This window comes from Misgurnus anguillicaudatus, chromosome 2 (genome assembly GCF_027580225.2).
Source record: "Misgurnus anguillicaudatus chromosome 2, ASM2758022v2, whole genome shotgun sequence".
Taxonomy (NCBI): domain Eukaryota; kingdom Metazoa; phylum Chordata; class Actinopteri; order Cypriniformes; family Cobitidae; genus Misgurnus; species Misgurnus anguillicaudatus.
Genome location: NC_073338.2, coordinates 51,303,667 through 51,327,976, shown reverse-complemented (window position 1 = coordinate 51,327,976; position 24,310 = coordinate 51,303,667). Strand labels below are relative to the sequence as shown.

The following is a 24,310-nucleotide window of genomic DNA, read 5'->3' as shown; positions in this document are numbered from 1 at the left end:
CAAGTCCTGTGAAAATATGTCAATCGGAGCCAAAGTTATAGGCATGTAAAACATAAGTCTGACCACTAGGTGGCGCTGTGACGAAACTCTGCATGCACCCTTAGTTCCTGACTGGCATCACAAATACAAAGTATCGTGTCAATAGGCTTAAGTTTGGCGAAGATACAGCCTCAAATCCGTTTTTTTGAGCTCTACGTAAAATTTGTTGACGCGCTATACGACAACGGATTGGTTTATCAAAATTCTTTTAATAACTTTTTGCCTTGAGTGTCTCTAGATGGTGCATACCGATTTTCAAGGCAATCCGGCAAAAGCTCTAGGACGAGTTCGCAAAAGTAGGTTTTATGAATATTTAAAAATGGCGGGAAAATTTTCATGACGGAAAATGACGTCATAGGGTCCAATCGAATCGTCTTGAGCCAAGGAATCAGAGGAAACAAGAATTTAATTTCTAGGACGTACGGGTCAGAAGTTATAGGCAAAAACATAAGTGCAATTTTGGACTGTTGGTGGCGCTAGTGGGTTAGATATAGAGACTCCAAATTTGCTGTGGGGACACATTGGACTGTCGTTTATCAGTGTGCCAAATTTCATAACTTTCCTACGTACGGTTCTATGGGCTGCCATAGACCGCAATGGCGGAAGAAGAATAACTAATAATAATAATAAAAATATAGCTGCAAGCAGCAATGCCGGGGTCAAGCCGAAAAGGGCACAAAAGGATGTAAAATTGAGATTGGATAAGCAGATTGAAGAACCTAAGTAAACCTAATAATTTTAGATGAAAAAACAAAAAAGTTATCCACAAAAATAATCTAAGTTCTTGTCTACTGCAATCGTCCTTCTGTTATTGACAATCATGGAACATTAGAGCACTGAAGGACATGCGAGTGGTGTTTTCAGTGGCAAAACATGGGTCACATCATGTTATAACAAGTTTAATTAGTCAAAAGAGACCATCCCCGTGTCTCTACAATGTTCTGATGCAGAGATATAGCTTTTGCAAAAACGGTTAATAAGGTATTCTCAATGGTTGCTAGGGAGTGAATTTGCAACCACCAGTGATCATAGTCAAAGCCATGAAAGGAATAATCCATGATGACTCATGGTTTTAGATGTGTTATTGCAGTTGTTTTAGGCAAAAATACCATATTTCTATCTCAAAACCACTAGGTGGCGCAATGACAAAATTGTGCATGTAACATCAGGTCATGATTGTGTTACATCTAGCTAGTTTTATGTCTATACACTTTAGTTTAGTGAAGAAACAGTTGTATGACCATAGGGTGGCTTGATTTCAAAGGTTTTGTTCAATTATAAGGCCATCTAGTGGTGAAAGCATACAATTTTTTTGGGGTGGCCTCAGAATGATCCAATACATCAGCGTATCAAATCTGGTGAAAAAATCTCTTTTCGTTACGAAGTTACAACCATTTATGTGTAAAAACCCCAAATTTAAAGGTAATTTTTCGTTTTTTGCAATTTTCGGCCATTTCTGATAGAAATTTTAATATAATGCCAATAGAACTTTTTGTTCAGAAGGTAAGGTTAGTTTCTTCCTATGGTGTTTTCGAGTCGATCGGAATAACGCTCGCGGAGATATTCACGCATGTTTTTTTAAGCGCTATTTTGCTGCGCAGGGTTAACCGTAAGGCGAAATCTGGCATGTTTGGTATCGTTGGACTCGGCAACTATTCATAACTCCAAGAAAATAAGTCCCGTGAAAAAAGTTGCTCACAGCCAAAGTTATAGGCGTATAAAACATTTGTCTGGCCACTAGGTGGCGCTGCAAAGAAACTGTGCATGCACCCTCAGTTCCTGACTGGCATCACAAGTACCAAGTGTCGTGTCAATAGTCCTAAGTTTAACGAAGATACAGGCTAAAATCTGTTATTTTGAGCTCTACGTAAAATTCGTTAAGTTCGTATATGACAACGGATTGCTGTATCGAAATTCTTTTGATAACTTTTTGCCATGAGTGTCTCTAGATGCTGCATACCGATTTTCGTGGCAATCGGGTAAAAACTCTAGGACGAGTTCGCAAAAGTAGGTTTTACGAATAATTTAAAATGGCGGAAAAATTTTCATGATGGAATATGACGTCATATAGTCTAATCGAATCGTCTTGAGCCAAGGAATCAGAAGAAACAAGAATTTCGTTTCTAGGACTTACGGATCAGAAGTTATAAGCAAAAACGTAAGTGCAACTTTGGACTGTTGGTGGCGCTAGCGGGTTTGAGATAGAGACTCCAAAATTGCTATGGATATTATTTGGACTGTCCTCTATCAGTGTGCCAAATTTCATAACTTTCCTACGTACTGTTCTATGGGCTGCCATAGACCGCAATGGCGGAAGAAGAAAAATTTACTAACAGAAACAATTGCCAATATAGCTGCAAGCAGCAATGCCGGGGTCAAGCCGAAAAGGGCACAAAAGTATGTAAAATTGAGATCGGATAAGCAGATTGAAGAACCTAGGTAAACCTACGGTGGCCCTGTGGTGCAATTTTATTTACAAGATTTAAAACAAATTTACAAGTTTTTTTTAACAAATTTACAAGTTTTTTAACAAATTTACAAGTTTTTTTTAACAAATTTACAAGTTTTTTTTTTAAACAAATTTACAAGTTTTTAAATAAATGTACAAGTTTTTCAACAAATTTACAATGAGTTAACAAAATTACATGTTGTAAAACAAATTTACGTTTATTACGGAAGGGGTAGGTACAATACGCTGACGTCACGCATCCGGGACTCCGGTCACGTGGGAAGAAACCCGGAAGTATCGCCGTGAATCACATGAGAGCTGCAAATGCGATGTTGTGTATTAGGCTGTACATCATATTAACGTAAAGAGAGTGATAATATATATCCTTTCATCTATTACCGAGTGACTCAAAGGGATATTGGACCTTATTTTCAGGTAAGTGAAATAGCTTTAGTTAGCTAACGCTAGCTTTCCAAGTTGCACACGTTTCGGATGGCAGTTATCAAAATAATTCACTGACTTTCTCATTAGATTACAAACGACACGAGAGGGTGCTCCAAACTTTTTAATCAGGACTGCATTGTTTGTTCGCTCCCGGGGTTACATAGACTGAAACGGGGAAGCGTGACGAGTTTGTTTACATGGTGCTGTAAACTTCAACCCAGGAGGACACTTCAGAGGAATCAGGGGTGCGTTAACTTGTTCGATGATATAATCTGAATAATCTTTAAAAGATTAAGATTTTATGTAATGAGACGATTTGTTAAAATTACCAAAATTTATACTATGAATTATATTTTCATTTAATCCTCTCTAAATGTGATAGTACTGTAATGTTTTATCATATTACAAATACTCGAATGTTGCCTAAGCAAACTTACATTTATGTCAGATAGATAGATAGATAGATAGATAGCCAAGACTGAAATCATGATTATGTTAATTTCCAGTGTCTGTGATGTTGAAACACTAAAGGAAGAAGAGGAGGACCACCATTTGTTTCCTGATCAGAACACAAGAGAAGAGTGAGAAAAAAATTAAGCAATTCATTGATGAAAATTAAAACATGTAAATAAATCTTATGACCTCCTTGATCTTTCTTTTTTTACATGCAATTTTCTCCTCTTTCTCAATACACAGATCTAACAGTGGTTTGGGGGCATTGCAAGACCATGATTACCTGGAAACATCTCCTATTATGGAAGAGCACAACATCATGCTCGCAACATTTGTGTCCTGGATCAGTTTTTCTTGTTTCTCTGCTGTATGAGGCAGGGGCTTCTTTCCGCAGATTTAGCTGTAAGGTTTAAAGGTCCCGTTTTTCCTGATCCCATTTTTTAAACTTTAGTTAGTGTGTAATGTTGCTGTTAGAGCATAAATAATACCTGTAAATTATAAAGCTCAAAATTCAATGCCAAGCGATATATTTTCTTTAATAGAATTTCCCTTTTAAAGCATACAGCAAACGGACGGTTTGGACTACAGCCCTCTACTTCCCGATTGAATGACATTCAAAGAAGAGTTTTTTTTACTAACTCTCACCCACAGGAATACGTCAGTCGCAGGCAAAGCTCAAATGGCTCTGCTAAGCTAAGTTGCTGTTAAATCACAACACACTAAACGAACTACTACACAATCAAAACTCGATATATATTTCTGAAGGAGGGACTTCATAGAACAAGGAAGAAATCAGCCCGATTTTAGGACAGTGAAAACAGCAGTATAGAGATTAGTAAATTGTCTGAAAAATACTGTTTTTTTACACACAAAACATGAACACACGCTATATTGCACACCATAAACACAATCATAGTTTAAAAACACAGGACTTTTAATCTGTCCAAGGCAACAGTCAGTCGAATATGCATAACATGGGCTAATGTCCAAACATCTTTTCACTTCACAAGAGGTGTAAAGTTTGGACTCTCATTCTCACGGCACCCATTCACTGCAGAGGATCCAATTGTAAGCAATGTAATGCTGAATTTCTCCAAATCTGTTCCAATGAAAAAGCAAATGCATCTATATATTGGGTGAAAAATTCCTTTAATCCCAAAAACAGACTTTTTTCATTTAAATGTTTTTACTTTGCTTTACTATTACAATTTGTACAGTAGATAGAAAATATACATTGGAACAAATTTATAAACAGTGGTGTGAAAAACTGTTAGCCCCATCCAGATTTCTCATGTTATTGGAGATTTGTCACACTTTTATGTTTCAGATCATCAAACAAATTTAAATATTAGTCAAAGAAGATAACACAACACATCATGCAGTTTTTAAATGAAGGCTTTTATTATTAAGGGAAAAAAAATCTAAACTACATGGCCCTGTGTAAAAAAGTGTATTAGTACCCATTGGCTTTTAATGTAAATATGATTGGTTCTAAAAATGTACATATATATTTTTTTTCATACTTCATTTATAAATAAAACTATATTTTGAACAATGAGTGAAATGCAGTTTCTTTAATGTAAAATAGTTGTTCTAATAATGTACAGTTATTTACTTAACACGTCTCTAATGTGTGCGTAACATGTTTGTTAGAAGTGTGTGTGTGTGTGTGTTGTTCCTGGCTTTATAAGCTGTTGGGCAGCCATTAGTTAAAAAAAACAAGTCCAACTTAATTTTTACTGACTTCCATTTGTCTCCATCAAAGTAAATGCGTTCCAGGTGGATTCGGAAGTCAGTTCTGGTTTTGACAAAAAAAATCACACCATGTTATCCCTGTGATTCCTCTGAAGTGTCCTCCTGTAGTTGGAGTTTACAGCACCATGTAAACAAACTCGTCACGCTTCCCCGTTTCAGTCTATGTAACCCCGGGAGCGAACAAACAATGCAGTCCTGATTAAAAAGTTTGGAGCACCCTCTCGTGTTGTCTGTAATCTAATGAGAAAGTCAGTGAATTATTTTGATAACTGCCATCCGAAACGTGTGCAACTTGGAAAGCTAGCGTTAGCTAACTAAAGCTATTTCACTTACCTGAAAATAAGGTCCAATATCCCTTTGAGTCACTCGGTAATAGATGAAAGGATATATATTATCACTCTCTTTACGTTAATATGATGTACAGCCTAATACACAACATCGCATTTGCAACTCTCATGTGATTCACGGCGATACTTCCGGGTTTCTTCCCACGTGACCGGAGTCTCGGATGCGTGACGTCAGCGTATTGTACCTACCCTTTCCGTAATAAACGTAAATTTGTTTTACAACATGTAATTTTGTTCGCTCATTGTAAATTTGTTTAAACACTTTTGTAAATTTGTTAAAAAAAACTTGTACATTTGTTTACTTATTGTAAATATGTTAAAAAAAACTTGTAATTTTGTTTGCTCATTGTAAATTTGTTTAAAAAACTTGTACATTTATTTACTCATTGTAAATTTGTTTAAACACTTGTAAATTTGTTAAACTTGTAAATGTGTTCACTCATTGTAAATTTGTTGAAAAACTTGTACATTTATTAAATTTTTTTTTAATTTGTTAAAAAAAACTTGTAAATTTGTTAAAAAACTTGTAAATTTGTTTTAAATCTTGTAAATAAAATTGCACCTCATGGCCACCGTACAAACCTAATAATTTTAGATGAAAAAACAAAAAAGTTACCAACAAAAATAATCTAAGTTCTTGTCTACTGCAATCGTCCTTCTGTTATTGACAATCATGGAACATTAGAGCACTGAAGGACATGTGAGTGGTGTTTGCAGTGGTAAAACATTGTGTTACAACAAGTTTAATTAGTCAAAAGAGACCATCCCTGTGTCTCTACGATGTTCTGATGCAGAGATATAGCTTTTGCAAAAACGGTTGATAAGGCATTCTCAATGGTTGCTAGGGAGTGAATTGGCTACCACCAGTGATTAAAGTCAAAGCCATGAAAGGAATAATCCATGTTGACTCATGGTTTTAGATGTGTTGTTGCAGTAGTTTTAGGCAAAAATATCATATTCTAATTCAAAACCAGTAGGTGGCGCAATGACAAAATTGTGCATGCAACCTCAGGTCATGATTATGTTAGATCTAGCTAGTTTATGACTATACACTTTAGTTTAGTGAAGAAACAGTTGTATGACCATACAGTTGCTTGATTTCACAGGTTTTGTTCAATTATAAGGCCAACTAGTGGTGGAAGCATGCAATTTTTTTTTGTGTAGCCTCAGACTGTGGTCATACATCAGCGTATCAAATCTGGTGAAAAAATCTCTTTTCGTTACGAAGTTACAACCACTTATGTGTAAAAAACACAAAATTTAAAGGTAATTTTTCGTTTTTTGCAATTTTCGGCCATTTCTGATGAAAATTTTAATATAATGCCAATAGAACTTTTTGTTCAGAAGGTAAGGTTAGTTTCTTCCTATGGTGTTTTCGAGTCGATCGGAATAACGCTCGCGGAGATATTTGCGCGTGTTTTTTAACCGCTATTTTGCTGCGCAGGGTTAACCGTAAGGCGAATTCTGGCATGTTTGGTATCGTTGGACTCGGCAACAATTCAGAACTCCAAAGAAACAAGTCCCGTGGAAATACGTCAATGGGAGCCAAAGTTATAGGCGTGTAAAACATAAGTCTGACCACTAGGTGGCGCTGTGACGAAACTCTGCAAGCACCCGTAGTTCCTGACTGGCATCACAAGTACCAAGTATCGTGTCAATAGGCTTAAGTTTGCCGAAGATACATCCTCAAATCCGTTTTTTTGCGCTCTACATAAAATTCGTTGACGCGGTTTACGGGAACGGATTGACGAATTGAAATGAATTCCATAACTTTTTGCCGTGACGGTCTGTAGATGCTACATACCGATTTTCGTGGAAATCGGGCAAAAGCTCTAGGACGAGTTCGCAAAAGTAGGTTTTACGAATAATTCAAAATGGCGGGAAAATTTTCATGACGGAAAATGACGTCATAGGGTCCAGTCGAATCGTCTTGAGCCAAGGAATCAGATGAAGCAAGAATTTTGTTTCTAGGACTTACGGATCAGAAGTTATAAGCAAGAACATAAGTGCAACTTTGGACTGTTGGTGGCGCTAGCGGGTTAGAGATAGAGACTCCAAATTTGCTATGGGGACACATTGGAGTGTCCTTTATCAGTGTGCCAAATTTCATAACTTTCCTACGTACGGTTCTATGGGCTGCCATAGACCGCAATGGCGGAGGAATAATAATAATTATTATTATAAAAAGAAAACTAACGGATACAATAGGGGTCTTCGCCCATTCTGGGCTTGACCCCTAATGAATCCTCTGGGCTGCAGGGCTCTGTAATGTGTGACACAGTGATCAATGTCTTTCTCTTCAGCTCGGCCAGCTTAGTAATTTGGACTTTTAACCTAATAATATTTCTGTACTTTGACATACCTAGTGGTTTTTTTTTTTTTGGGGGGGGGCTATTAACATTATTACACAGCACTCTGGAATGCTTGATTCTGATTGGCTAGCCACAACATTCCAAGGTTAGTTCTTTTCAAATAACTACCACTCAGTCAAAACTAATAACACACGGCTGCAAATCATTTGACAGGTACAGTTTAATATTACACAAAAAATTTATTTAAATGTCTTTTAATAACATATCTGGCCTTATATTTACAAATTATTAAATGTTATTGTTATTTTATTAATGTTATTTAGAAAATGTTATTTTATTAATATATAAACATACATACAATATATTAAAGGTGCAGTGTGTAATTTTTAGAAGGATCCCTTGACAGAAATGCAAAAAAAACTATATGATCAGGGGTGTATAAAGACCTTTAATAATGAACCGTTATGTGTTTATTACCTTAGAATGAGACGTTTTTATCTACATTACACAGAGGGTCCCCTTACATGGAAGTCGCCATTTTGTGCCGCCAGAAGCCCTTAACAGACAATATTTTTAGTAAGTTGTCTCCGACGATGACGTGTTTGTCTGGTGGCAGCTACCATAGCTTCTCTAAAGCAAGGGATGAGCAGTGGACTAAGCCGTTGGTTGCAATTCGCAACCTCACCGCTAGATGCTGCTAAAATTTACACACTGCACCTTTAAATGAAAGAACAGACCGTCTGCTTTCAAACAAACAAACAAAAAAGAAATAAAACGTTTCATCCTATCTTCATTTCTTCAGTTTTTATCATCTCTTAAATATGGGTAGATTTCTTCCAAAAGCTGAAATAATTACTTTTTTGTAAAGGAGTTTTTTTTAGAGATCAGATATAGAGCGATGATCAAAACATATACAGAGTTTTTACTGTTTTTGAATCATCGGATGCTTCAGTGTTTTATAAGTTGGGTTAGAGCATCACCTACTGGATAATAGCAGAAATATGGATTGCTGTAAAAACTAGGGGTGTAACGGTATGTGTATTCGAACCGGACCGTTTCGGTTCAGGGCTTTCGGCACGGTGCACACGTGCACCGAAAGGCCGAATGCATTTTGTGTGCGCCTGTGCGGAACATAATACGTGCGTTTCCGCACGAACATATTAAGTGGCGGAAGTCTCTCCGCGTTCAGCGCAGTCTTCTGTCAAACATATAACATAATTCGGCCCGCAGAAAGATTTTTATTTACTTAGTTGTATATCCGTTTGATTATTGATGTAAACGTTTACGTGTCGTATCTAAAAGCGCAGGTTAAACGCGTGTCAACGCGCTGCTTTGTTCTTTCAAAAGTGCGTGAGAGGATGCACGTCTTTCGTTGCTACGCATTCATGAGACGCGCTTTCTGTGACAGCAAGAATAAGGAATGCGTGATCAGATTTTTCATCTGTACATCATGTCAATCATATCATTGTCACAATGCGATCAGCTGGTCGGGACACGGAAGAGCTGTAACCCGGGCTTACTCAGCTGTTACTCAGCTGCGGAGGGGTTCGTAAGTAAAGTCACAGCTTACATTGATGACACAAGCAAAGATTAGGAGAAACATGCAAAAGATCAAAGATGGCTATGTATGCAGCTCACTAATCTCAAAATGAGTGTATAATAAGTATATCATCATGTTGCTTGTTATGCAGTTACACATAGAGCAGTAATATTATTTCTATACAGCGATGGTACATAGCCAATTCAATACTGTGAGTTAAACAATCCAAAATAAATCAAAACAGAACATTTTTGGTGGCAAAAATGTAGGCTAATTGTTCATAAATGTATTCAGGAATTGAATTTGTTAGTTCAAGGTTTTAGTAGAAAAAGTTTAAGAGAAGGTTAAGAAAAGAGTTACCTTCTGTTATAAAATAATGTAAAAAAGAACTTTGCAGTAGTATTTTATTTATTATTTTTTCATTTTATATATATTTTATATGTTATATTTTAATAAAAAGTGTTTAAAAAAGTGTAAACAAATTGTAAAAAAAAGTTTATAGTAATAAACAACCTGCAGTTTAATGTTTGCATTTCTCCCTTACTGTACCGAAAATGAACCGAACCGTGGCTTCAAAACCGGGGTTCGCACCGAACCGTGATTTTTGCGTACCGTTACACCCCTAGTAAAAACTTGTCATGGCGGGGAAAGAGTTAATGGTTAAACTATTTTTAATCAAAGGCATGTGAAATCAAATAAATACATTAAACTTAAAAATGTAAGAACAATTTATTAAAACTTAACATTTGAATTGCATATAGGCATTTTTACCCGCTGAGGATGTGAAAAGCGTTTTATGGTATGTTACGCACAGGTTTGGGGAGTAAAGCTTGGAGTATAGTTTAATATATATATTAAACTATACTCCAAGCTTTACTCCCCAAACCTGAGAGAGAGAGAGAGAGAGAGAGAGAGAGAGAGAGAGAGAGAGAGAGAGAGATTACTTTTATATTTTGCAGTGCGTGATTCATTGAATTTCTTCTCCCATAATTTTAGCGCCTGAAAGGGAAACTCTGTGTCCACGCCTTTTCAGCTTTAATTTTTTACTGCGTGTCTTCCTAACAGTAGTTTTAAACAGCAAAGGAGGCGTTTGCCCTTGTGCAAGCTGTTAGTAAATCTGACCCATAGTTTACAGGCCAGTGGGCATGATTATGTTATTTATGTGTAATTGTACTACATGACCGTGGTAATAAAATATAATCACTCATAGCATTAGATTTAATGTTTTTTTACAGTCCTGCGTTTCTGCAGGTTTGGTGCTGAATCAGGAGTGTGTTCATCCACCTGCATGATGTTTTATGCTTTAGGAGATTCAGCACGATATCAGATAGTCTTACCTCATGATGCTGTGATATTCAGTCTATAGATCTGTCTAAAGCTAGAATTATTTGATCATTCTTTAAATAAGAGGCTTATGATTGTTGTTTTAAAAGTCATGCTTGTGTACACATGCATCCAATAGGAAACTTATTTTCCAGAACTGTTCAGCTGATGCTGATGTCTAGATGGCAAGGTATATATATATATAATGCATATAAAAGGTGCCAAAAAATGCATTGATACAGTATGTTAAATTGTTCTCTGACATCTAAACAGAAGGTATGTAACTTTATTAAGTGCAAAAATTATCCAAAAACAGTTTTAGAGTTGTCCAACCCTAGGATTTCTCTCTATAATGAAAATGGTTGTTATTACCTTATTTGGAAGGGTCATAAATAATAATAATATTGAACTCTGCTCTGATTGGCTGTTTCACAGAGCAGCTCCTTCAGTAGCTCTGTGTGTGTGTAAACAGATCTTGTTTAAGTCTGCATTAGATGAAAATGAAGATTTTGAGGAATAATTAATTGTTAGGAGATTGTTAATGGATGTTTCTGAGGGGTAAGTTTGTGTTTTTTCAGTACGGACCTGTAAAGGGTAACTGTAACGTCAATATTAGCACTTTAGCCTAAACGCTAGCATATAGCATTAACTAGCATATAGCGCTATCTCACCAGTCACAACTTTGTTTTTATCATTGTAACAACATTGTAATTAATTTAATGTTTAATTTAATGCTGTGGTATACATCTCGACTGTAACGTCATGGTGTTATATTGAGATTGGTCTGTTTTCCAGTGTTGTTTTGCATGCAGAAGGTTTACATAAGAAGGAAGAAACAATTGTGTTTGAGGCTCAAGATATGTCATTACCATGTACACAACTCTTATTATTCATCTATGCCTAAAAATACAGTTTTACTTTCTACTGCATATTTAACATTGATAACAAATGAAATGCTGCTAAAATTTCACCAAAACCTGTAAAACAAAAACGTGCATTATCCATTGACAAGGGTTCAGTCACTAAATTTAAATCTTTCACCTGCCTACGTTCTTCTCTTTCCATCTACAGTATGGTGTGTTTTGTCAGCTTTGTTTTCCGGCGTGTTTCATGTATGCAGTGTAGCACCATCTGTCCCCTTGGAACCTGCCAAAGTATCCAACAGAAAGCTCAGTACATTTACCAGCAGTCAGCGTCTGACTCAAGCTCTCTTATGCTGTGAGATTGATGCTTTGTCTGGGGGACGGTTAGATTTTCAGCATGTGAGAGAGGAAGACAGCGAAGCAAATTTCAGCTCTGGACTACTTTCAGTTTTAGCCTGCTGTGGTTTGACTCTGCGTTAAAGAACACTTTTGTCAAATTATTTCATTTTATATCAAGAGAAAAGGTATTCAATGAACAACATTATAAAAATTACCACAATAGTTTGAGGATTGGGACAATGTATAATTCAGTTTTATTTATAAAGCACTTTTCACAGTTGGAAATTGTTTCAAAGCAGCTTTACATTAATAGAAGCAGTGAAAAACACAGAAAAATGGACAGATAGCATAACATAATACAGATAGCATAAGCAGCAGAATTTGCTGTGGCTATGGAAAAAAAGTCCTAGGAGATGTGTGCTATAAAATTATGGACATACCAAAGACCTTTTAGGGAAGTCTCGCCACTAAACGGCCATGTTTGCAAAGCCTTCAGGCAGTATTCAGTCATGCAAGACTAATGTCCTTTCTACTTGAATGAGGAAAGATATCCATATAGTCACTTGCTAAAATCACAATTAAATGGTTAGTTTGGCCAAAAATGATAATAAACTTATGATTTACTCACCCTTAAGCCATCTGAGATGCAAATGTCCATCATTTTTTATCATGTTTTTTTTCTAGCTCTTCTAATTTTTATTATGTATGAATATGGGGTCCACCGGCTCCAGGCCCAAAGATTGTGCATTCATCCTACACAAAAGTCATCCAAACAGCTCCAGGGGGATAAACTAAGGCCTTCTGAGGGTAATTGTGTCTAAGATGGCAGTCTAACTGGAAGCTAGTTATTTTCGTTTGTAAAGTTTTAAATATGGATATTTCTAAGACAAAACTGCAAAAGGCATTTGTTTATTACCTTTGGAGCTGTTTTGATTACTTTTGTGAGGGATGGATGCACAATCTTTTGGGCTTGGAGGAGGTGGACCCCATATTCATACACTATAAAAATTGGAAGAGCTCAGACATTTAAAAAAAAAACATGTGATTGTCTGAAAAATGATGGACATGCATCTCAGGTGAGTAAATCATGGGTTTATTATATTTTTTGGCCGAACTATGCCTTTAAACAACATATTTCTGACCAACAATTTAACCTTACATTAACTGTAGCACATCTTTTGTATTTTAAGCTCAAACTGTGCTAAAACACCTTTATTTGACTGACAGAGCCCCTCCCACAGAGAACCATCATTCTTTATCAATAGATGATTGGTTGTTTAAACTGGAAGGCGGGACTTCTGTCACCAGAGTGGCCATATTGAGTGTTGAGTGTCTTCCTATAGCAGTGCTCAATCTTCTTATATCCATTGTCTTTGAATATACTTGACTCTGTTTCTCATGATCTTTGGAAACAAATATCAATTCGCCCTTCATAGAGACAGAGCGCAGTTATGCTAATTTGAAAACCACACCCACCGGGGGGGAAACACTCCATTGACTTGTATTGCGAGAGTCCGCCTCCTTGTCATTTCTGGCTTATAACAAAAAACAGAATAATGCCTAAAAGCTGCTGTGTGACAGGATGTACAGCTAATAAGCCAATAAACCCAGAAATAAGTTTTTATAAGCCGTCGACCCTCAATAAATAGCGTTTAAAGACACAAAAGTGCATCGCTGATTACGTTTCCCTCCAGTGGGTGTAGTTCTAATAATATTAGTACTATGAAACAATGCCTGTATCCACTTTCGTGTCTTTAAATGCTTGTTTTTTGGGGGTGGACAGCTTATGAAAACTTGTTTCTGTTCTTTTTTTTTTGCTTGTTAGCTGTACACCCTGTCACACAGCAGCTTTTAGGCATTATTCTGCTTTTTGTTATAAGCCAGAAATGACAAGGAGGCAGCCTCACGCAATACAAAGTCAATGGAGATGGATTGTTTTCCCCCTGGTGGGTATGGTTTTCAGGTTATGACACGTTGTGCCTGGTCTCTATAAAAATTATTAACTTTTTAATATTAACAAGTAACAATACTGTTGAAGGATCTAAAATATAAGATGGTAGTGATGCACTGAAATTAAAATTCTGAGCCGAAACCCATACCGAAAATTCTGGATGTACTTAGCTGAAATCAAATTTTCAAAAATATTTTTGTTTTCCTGTAAAGCTCAGTTGAAAGTATGCACCGAAAGAAAAAATGTTGGCAGAAGCAAAAAACTCAGCCCAATAAAAAAAAATGTAGGCCCAATACCGAACAACCGTACATTTTTTAATTTTCCCAATTATTTTGGCAATTTCTTCACCATTGAATAAGTTACATTTTCAGAATGTCCCTTGTCTTTAACATTCCAGCAGGTATTTTTACACCTGGATACTTCTTTGATCCGATAGCTGAGTTATATTTACATTCCGCCACATTAATGAGTCTTGGCTATACGGATAATAATCTGATCTTCTATTTCCACACAAAACACCAACTATTCATTACTAGTCCTTAAGACACTTGGAGTAGCGCTTATGCAACAAAAGGCAGCATGTTGGTCATCCGGCACGAATGCATGTCTGCTTGCTTCAGTGCGCACTACAGTAAAGAGCAGCGCAGGGTGAGACAGCGCGATGATTGACAACAGCATGACAGGAAAAAGTGCAAAACAAAGCGCTGCTATCTAACATAAATCTTTTGTTAATGATTTGTTTAAAATAAGCGTGACATATTGGTGGATCCCTATAAAATGGATTTAAATTTGTTTAACATTTGTTATTCTTCGACTTTCATGGTTTGGATGACTTTACTGTTATTTACACAAAATTATAATGACAGTAGTAGTAAAAGTAATAATAATGATGAGACGAGATGTCTTCAAACCTTTGACTGACAAACTTAGTTACACAACCAGCATCTTACCAAAATCCTTTTGTCTAAAAATGCAAGTTGTACAGCATGCACCCGGCTTAAGTACAACAAGTACTGTAGTAGCTAGCGTGTTTTGTAGCGTATGTGAAGCATGAGGTCAGAAGCTAAAGCTGGTTTGTTGCTCGGTGTCATTGTAACGCACATCTGCATTGATCATCAGAGCAATCTGGTGCCATCACATACTATAATCGGCTTGTGTGAACCGCAAGCGTTTGCCTGCCCGCTGACCTTCAGTCTGTTGCTCTACAGATGTTCTGACCCTCAGCAGCTGGCAGCTGTGGCCCGACTCCAACCACGGCTTAACCCCTAACCACAAACCTCACTATTAGAGGCTTTACAGACTGTAAACAACATTAGGTCTGTGATGAGGCTTTACTGTACGTACTGTAGGTCCAGCATAAGAGTCGTGGGTTTTGAGAGACGCTAATATGGTTTGCATTAACAAACTGAGGGCAGATGCTTTTTTTGAACGTGGCTTATGTTAAGATTTGAGTGTAAATGATTTTATTATGTAAGGAGAGAGCGAGTGTGTGTGGATTTATGTGAGACATTAAATTAAAAGACAGCATATTAGCATATATGAAATGATCTGGACGTTTCTGCAGAGATTGTTGATGAACATCTGTTGGGGTTTTACCTCAGACGACCACAGCACATGTCACAGCATCACAGCTCAGCAAGAATCTTTTCTACTGGCTGGTTTGGATGGTTGCCATAGAAACCGTATTCCCAGCAGCCTCCGATCTAAGCTGTGTATTCCACGCACACATCCGACAGTGATGAGATGCGAAACAGAGAAAGAGAGAAAGGAAGTGGTGGTTGACAAGGCAACAGGATACGCCTTGATGCACCAAAGATGAATGGTTTTAGATCGAAAGAGGATAAATGGAGAAGTCCAGCTTGGATCTTTACAGACAGACAGCACCGCAGTAATGTTCGAAATCATACAATTTTTAAAAAAATTCATCATTTATGTTTCTGGGCATGTTGACTTTAAAAGTGTGGCTGAATCCCAAACCGCCTACTTCCATACTATATAGTATGTAAAAAGCGCTACTTTGCATACTATATAGTATGGAAGTAGGCGGTTTGGGATTCAGCCTGTGTGTTGGGCCAAATACTAGGGTTCCAAAGCTTGCGAATTTAGCAAATATTCCAAGTTGGAAAAAGAAAATTATTAGCAATTTTTGGGTGATTTTTACAAACTGCATCACATACAGGGTTTCCCGCAGAAAATGTGTTAGTTAAGGTGGTAGGGTTGGGCATGTGGGCAGGGCCAAGGGCGTGACAATCAAAGGGGTGGGGCGTATGCATCATGATGAAAATGTAAATATTTTTACTTAAAACACTCAAACTTAATTTTGAAGAAACTATGACAAAAAATGAACACATACTAGATTATTAATGAATTAAATGTTTTTACGTCTAACGGGACTAGCTGCGTGATGAAGTGAAACTAAAGTGTTAATAAACACAAACTAAAGCAGATGTTGATGGCGAACGATAATAGATAGCGCAAAAATGGTAAAAATTGATTATTTTCCACTATTAATTACATTTATCTTAAAGGAGTGTAACTACTGTAGCATGTAAATAATGCACATTAATAACGTGAACAAGAGCGCTCAACAATTATATCGAATCAACAGGCACGTGAAACCTAGCTAGGAGGTTGCTCAAACAACAAAATCACCAGCTAACTTACTTTAAAATTGCAAGAACTATAGACCAATACAATAACAGGCTTAAATAACCCCAAAACATAAGTCCACTTACAGTTCTTACGGACACACGTTTTATCAACTGGCTATCCTCCAGACATGACGGACCATGTCTTATCTCATCTTCGGCAGTGTGAAGCGCGTCCGTGCTATTCTCCAAGATGTTTTATGAACTGGATAGTTATCCTCCAGACAGTGACGGTCCGGACCACGTCTTTCTCATTTCGGCTGTGTGGCGCGTTCCCGCTCGCGGTGTGATGCGCATACGCGCTATTCTCCGAGATGCACTTGACGACCTTTTGTGCAGTGATTTTTTTTTGGGACGACCTAGTTAAGGCGGTAGGGTTTCCAAGCTTAGGAGGGCCGCCTTAACTGAAATGTGCTGCGGGAAACCCTGACATACAACCATTAGCTTCCTCAACATCTGATCTTCATCTGTCTGCTACAATTTCCATATATTTCCAAGTAATTTTCATGGAAAGATTTAATAATAATAATAATAATAATTTGTTACATTTATACTACATTTTCACATATGAAAGAGGGATTCTTCTCAACCACCACCAATGTGCAGCATCCACCTGGATTATGCAATTCCCTGAATTTTGCAACCCTACCAAATACAATCACAAATAATTACATGTTTTATGTGGTGTTGTTCAGCATTGACCATCAAAGTACAGTACAGTGAGAGTGATTCAAGAGCAGATGGCTCTGATGTCATACCCTGATTCATGCTTTAGACTGTGACAAATACATTTTGTGACCATATTTTTTGCAGGTGCGACTCATTTTTTTAAGCAGTCACACTGGTGCCACTGCAAAACTGATTAGTCCTTTATTTTATTTTTAATTGTCAGAAATGTTTTATTACGCAAGCCATTATGTCTACGCCGCATCCAGTTCCTCTCCCCTGACGCCTCCACTCCTTCGTGCCATTCCCTCATTTTATCTGGACGGTCAGGTACCTCCAGCAGTGGTAAAGATTTGTTTGCAAAAATTTGCTTGGTTAGGATAAAGACAATAAAAAAATAAGACAATAACGAAATAGTAGTTAAGTAGTTACTGAATTAAGTAATATTTATGTACACATTATACATGCCAGTACAGTCCACAATGAAGTGAAAATAAAATAATCATCTATTGCATTAAAAACCAGTGCTTCTCAAATAGTGGGGCGGGACCCCCAGGGGGGGCTCGAAGCGACACCAGGGGGGGCGCGTGAGACCCCGGGTAAAATACTTTTTCAGGAAGTGATTTTTTGCACCGTCACTTAAAGACATTACACCCCAAACATGCTGATAAGCCGCTTGAGTTTTTTATTATTATTTATTGATTATATTTAATTTAATTTTTCAGTATCAAATGGTCAAAAAATGTACTGTAAATAAGGATTGATTTTTTTATTTCAGGCAAATTGATGCATTTTAAGGCTTTTCTGTTACAGACTAAAAACAATGTTAATAAAGTTATTCTTTGTTGTAAGTTGATTGATATTTCTTTTTTTGTGTTTTCTTTAATGTTAACAAGGATACAATGCTTTGCAGATGTGTCATTTTATAGACAAATTATACTATTTACAGTCGCGGCGGAGAGTTGGGGGCACGCAAAATGTTTACTTCTTCTTAGGGGGGGCGTGACAGAAAATAATTGAGAAGCACTGCATTAAACTAACGCAGACATGTTCAAATGTGGTCAATGGGTGAACTACTAAATTTGTCCATTATTGTTTTTATTAACATTATATTGCATAATTTTATGCCTTCTTGCGATTATGACATTAAATGTGCAATTAACAAATCTGACATACAGTTAACAAATTTAATCTGTAAAATATTACATTTATTGTTTATTCTGTTTTTGGTTTGTCAACCGTTTTTATCAATAATAGACTTTTTCTGAAGCCTTGCCATGTTTATGGAATGATAAAAATTTCAAAAAGCAATAAGCTGTGCTTTACAGTGATTTTAAAACAGTTGATGGATGTTGTCATGCATAACACAGAGAGGGTTATTGCATTATTAGAGATTCAGTGTAATACACAGATATTTGTTCATTTAAATCCTTGTGTTGTTTCTGATTGCAGGAACCGGTTTAGACCGCTGAGGATTATAAAAACCAGGACATGAAGCTCAAAAAGATATAGAGAATAAAGAAAAGAAATAAACAGTGTGTGAGTTATTCTTTCTGTTTGTGGCTGATGATGATGAAACACCTTAAATTCTCTCTATTTTTGGAAGTGCCTCAGTTCAGTCATTTTATTGATGTTTGACAGTCGGGTAAAAAAGAAATGTGTGTCAGATGCAAACGTTTGTTTAGAGAATTCCTCGAATGAAGGAAATAAACTTAATTTTGGAAGATTTATGTAAATCTATGCATTCGTTCTGCAGTTTATCTTCGGTGACTGACAGTGCACACGCAGTCTGCATTTTACTTGCACATTTGCATGGGTTTGCCAACACCTCTGAATTGTGAAGCTCAAAATGGGATTTTCTGAGTCTGTATGGAGCTAATTGTTCAGTGCGCACTGTTAAGCTGTCAATGGTGCACTTAACAGATGCTGTACGGTCCATAAGCATGCCGGTCTGTAACTGCTGTTAGATGATCCGTTGTTTGACTGTGTTTGTTGAACGACCCACAACATCTGTCAGGATAACAGCGGTAATGCTGAGATGCGAGCTGCGCTTCGGTCTAAACATAATCACTGAGAGTCGACACGCAACAGTCAGAGGTTTAACGGATCACAGAAGAGAAACAGGAGCGCTGGTGGCACTGTTAAACTATATTCATACATTTATTCTTTAAATCAAATGAGATTTAAAGGGATAGTTTACCAAATATTAAAAAAGCTTTGAAATGGTGGTAAACAAGGCTGGACATTTTGAAGCCCAAAAATCCTTCACAGGAGTAATCCATACAGCTCCAGGGGGTTAATAAAGCCCAATCCCAATTCTATATTATACCCCTACAGCTATGTCTAAGAAATGGGGCACCACTACTACAACGTCCTATGTCAAAGTAGATGCAATGTTTATCATGCTGGGGTCACCTGTAGTCACAATTTAAGTGGGTTAAAGCCAAAAACTGTCCCTGGACTTTTTCGCCAAGAGCAGCACACACCTCTTGTTGCCGATTCTGAGTGATCTCCTCCTACATCTTTTCACGTTCCGGTTTCCCCGGTCTGTTTGCAATTGCCTGTAGTGGACTGGCAATCTGAAGCACCGGGAGTTTTCCCCAATGTGCTGCCACCAGAAAGCGATCAGATCAGGGTATTGAGACACAATCGCGGCAGGGAGTTTTCCTCGGTGTGCCACCTCCGGAATGGGATTGCCTTCAGATGGCCAGTCCACTTACAGCTACTTTATTACATTTAACGCGGTATGTTAGCAAACTTAGCAAATGTTTCTTTTAATTTCATGACCTTAAATATGAGCACAAGATTGAATGTAACATAAAACAAATTATTATTTGTCATTAAAAACTTTAATTATACTTGCATGAGCAGCCATGTTGGAAAATTTCTTACTCCATTGTTTAAAGTGAGGTCCTGAAAAATCTTCATTTGAAGAGCTACCTGGCCCTTTCCCTACCCCTCCAACTAAAAGAGAATTGGGACATCCCTAGCCCTTCATGTGAACGCACTTAATGGAGGGGTTGGGGTAAGGGGAAGAAATGGGATTGGGTCCAAGGCGTAATCAATGTGATAGGGAAAATATTCATATTCAAAACTTTGTAAATAACCAGCTCATGGAAGCGGCCAATGCGCGTTCACCAGAGAGTATCAGTGTAGGATGATTGTGTTTGTCCAAAAGAAGGCGGTCATATGTATGTCGGATGGCTGTAACCTCTTATGCTGCGTTGACACCAGCCGCAGTAGAGTCAATGTGAAGACGCATTGACACGCGTCTGGAGGTCTTGCGGCGCCAATGAGGTGTTTAGGGCGGTGCGCGTCTAGTTCGCGCGAATGGCGCAAATTGAGCATCTGGCGCGGTACGCACGAATGGTGCTTTTTGTGCTTTTTGTGCATTTTACCTGAATTTGCGGCTGACGCCCGAGTTGAAATATTTGAACTTTGGCGAATTTTCGCACTGCGTTAACAGATCAGGAGCCTGCTTGCTGCTGTGGGGCAGCCCCACCCGTAATCACTCATTCAACATGAAGGAACTCTTGATATTGTCCGTGAGATGTCACCCGGAGCTATACGACACAAGTTCTTATTTCTATAGAGACAGGAATAAAAAGGACCTCTGTAGGAAGAGTGTCAGTGAGGACATTGGGCAACCTGGTAAGTTGTAAATACACATTTCACTTTGGAGTCACGTGACGTTTATCGACCCGCGCCGTTTATTTTCCCCCAATAGACCAAATACAAACCGGTAACTCTCTCGATAAATGCACAATCAACATCAGCCATCTTGTAAACAGACAACCGCATAGCACTTGCCCCTCCCACAAGAAGCAGATTTTGCCTCTGACAAAGGCAGTCAAACTGTTGAAGCGGCAAACTAGGCTCGGTAGACGCAATTTTCTGCAAACGTGGTTGGTGTAAATGCAGCATTAAGCACAGAGGCTATTTTGGGGATTTCCGTACCTGGATTTGGCCTACCCAATTTCAAAAGCTTCTCATACCCACAAGCAGAGGTGCACATACAAAAGTTTGGTATAATTTTACAGGAAACCCTTTGAAATTACATAAAACACTGTTGAAAGTGCTAAACATGGTTGTATGTGTTGTCAGTCCTCTAATAAACACAACATATAAAAAGGCACTTTTTGATTTTTTTTAAAATCTGTATTTAAAAGTGTATAACTCTGGCCCTGAGTGCTACAGCAACCTGCAGACAGTTTTGTTTCATTTCAGCAATTGTCACCTTACAGAGGAAAAATCATTTTTTCTCTATCTTAATGTATGCAAAAGTTATTCTTTTCCAACTGAAGGGAGGAATAATACAATTTTTGCATTCAATTTCTGCCTAAAAACATTTGAAGTGTTTTCATAACCACATACAGTGAATAAATACAATATCTTTATATCATTTTACAGAATCTGTGTGCTCTAGCAGACTGCAGACAGTTCTGGTTGTTACCAGCAGCAGACAGTAAACACCCAAAAAAAAGAATGATCTTTTTAGCATTAGTCGAATTCAAAAGTTATTCCTATTTTACTGAAGGGTGTGAAAATACATTTTTCATATAAAAATACTTTGTTTTGTTTTGCACATATAATAAATAGCAAGGGATTATTCATGCACACAACCAAAGAAAATGCTGTGAATGGACTCATTTTTAGAGTAGGACCTAATAGAAAAGATGGTGTATCATTTGTGGCTATCTGTGCTATCTGAGGCAGTTCACACTTAAGTTTCCCATATGTTTACAAAAGACAATTTTTTACCTCATTATTCATTCAACGATTTTTGGATATGTGTTGATAATAGAACAAAAATAACGATGTAGCCTTATTCCTTTCATTTGATATAAGACTTGCCCATGTTTGTCATATTTGAAAATTATGAAATATGTGAATATTAAATTTTGGGGGGAAGGGTTATAGTGTAAATTAGTGTAAATAACTTTCTTACAGTAAAATATATGTCAAAGTGATGCATATCTGCAGAAAGTAGAGAGTCTAAGCTTTCAAACTGTATCTCAAATGTGGTACTGGGTCCATGACAGACCATTAAAAATTAAAGGAATATTTTATATTAAGTCAGTAATTTTGGACCCGGTACAAGGTTCGCCATGTAGAGAAGGTTTTAATATTTTAGTGAACTATCCCTTTAAGAACTAGCACTGCTGATCAGACAATGGCCAAGAGATCAGACTGTGCCTCTTTGCATTTGTTTTTTTGTCTTTATTGTTGTTGTTTCTAAATGCTGTTTGCACAAATGCACTTTATGTAGTCTTGTGTAATAGTCTGCAATAAGCAATAATGTACAAGAGGCTGTGCTGAGTCAATGCGAGCCCTTCAGCCGTGACTTATTCACGATACAGCACAACCTTCAGGACCATATTGCTTTTGAAAAACACAATACAAATATTAAAGCAAAAACAACCAGGCGGTGTGCATACGCAGATCTTCACATAAAACTAAACTAAACTTCTAGCTTTGGTTCTTATTTTTTTATTTAACTTTATTTTTAGTCTATTTAAGATAATACATTTTTTGTTAAAGAGCAGAGAGATTGTAGCTTATAAAAAACATTCAACAGCAGGTGATCGGTTTATTAGTCTGTAGTATTACTGTATTGACTTAAATGTCTCTGAATTTTTTGGAATTTTCGGAAAGACATTTAAGACATTGTGTTAAAACAAAAAAGGAGTGTTTAAACTTCAGTACGCTTATTTCCTCTTCATGAGAAATAAAAAGTTGAACATTGAGTAGACTGATATCAGAAGCGCCTCTCGCACCTGCAGCCTCGGATGAGAATAATCGATTTCCTCCCGAGCAAATATTGACTTCTGGCCGTAGAAGTTTCACAATCCTCCGCTGAATTGGTGTGGTCTGTGTTGATGTTGAAAAATACCCTCTTCCCCCTTCAGGAAGACAGCAGTCTAAACTGCATTAATGTGAAGGCCAGGGAGTAAAACACACAATGCCTGGGAAGTGTTTCAATAATTAATGGCCTCTCGTAAAAAATCCATATCTGTAAGAGCTGGAGTTAAAGTTGAGTGTACATGATGAGGAACTTTACAAACGTCTGTTTATATGCATTACTACTATAATCAGAGCACAAATGATAAAAGCTTTTAAAAGATTTATTGTATCTTCTGATATTATTTAACATTCATCATATAATAATCCAAGATTATCCACACCGCAGGCTTCTGTTCTTCAGATGATGATTCAGTTTCGGTGTGTGCAGTTGACTCAGATTTACTCATCGTTTTGTTGCCATAAGCAAGGGCTGGGCGATATGTGGAAAAAAGCTATTTTTTCAGTAGCCTACATTCAACCAATTCACGTTTTAGATTTTTTTATGTTTAACTAGTTAACTGAAACGTGATTACAACAATGCTGAAATAACATTTTCTTTCAAATGTATTATTTAATATTGTTAACAAATACTACCTTTTTGTAAAGTGTTACCTGTTCTTTTAATAAAGGCTTGCAAAGAAACCAAAGTACAAAATGCACTTAATTAAGAAATTTAAATGAATTCACAAATAGGGTTTGTACATAAGGGGTGTGCCATATCATACCGTCCGTGATAATACCGGTATAAATGTTTTTACATAAAAATCGTTTTGCAATATAGTTGATATAGCAACGCGATGACGTATGGCACATTTATGTTCCCTAACGCGCACGGCAACAACACCTGAGAGCAAGAGCAGAATGTCAGCAACACCGTCGAGTACAACCAGGCTGTGAAGGTACTCGAGGAGGAGATAGTGTCACAGCTCGAAAACCTCTGTCTAGCGCAATAACGTAAGACAAACACATCCATTCACGTCTGCTTCCATGTGTTTGTGATCACAGTGATTCACTGAATGAATTTAAATCCAAAAACGTTTTAAAAGTTCCAAAAAATGTGTCTCACAACCCCAAATGTGCCATAATTAATGTTAATGCTATTTAGTTGATGTTTATGTGAACAAAAAAGTGCACTTGCTTGTCATTGGATGGAATATGCCCTTTCTTTCTCATATTTTGGCTATACCGTCAAAAATATCATTACCGCAAAAATTCTTGAAATATCATGATATCATTTTGAGGCTGTATCACCCACATCTAGGGTCCATTTGCACTGAGTGTTAATAGGGTCTTTTGTTTCACACTACTGTAGTTCTGCCCACTCATGTCTGTTTTGA

At 37.2% G+C, this 24,310-nt stretch overlaps 1 protein-coding gene and 1 long non-coding RNA gene across 8 annotated transcripts in view; one reads left to right on the top strand and one right to left on the bottom strand.

Annotated features, from left to right (window-relative positions):
- Window positions 1–24,310, top strand: part of LOC141351142 (receptor-type tyrosine-protein phosphatase S-like) — a 126,804-nt gene that overhangs the window by 28,557 nt on the left and 73,937 nt on the right. The window lies entirely within an intron of this gene.
- On the bottom strand, window positions 4,765–5,910 carry LOC141351156 (uncharacterized). The gene is made up of 2 exons (XR_012359378.1): window positions 5,474–5,910; window positions 4,765–5,377 (listed from the first exon to the last, which is right to left on the bottom strand). It is a non-coding gene; the product is annotated as an uncharacterized lncRNA (long non-coding RNA).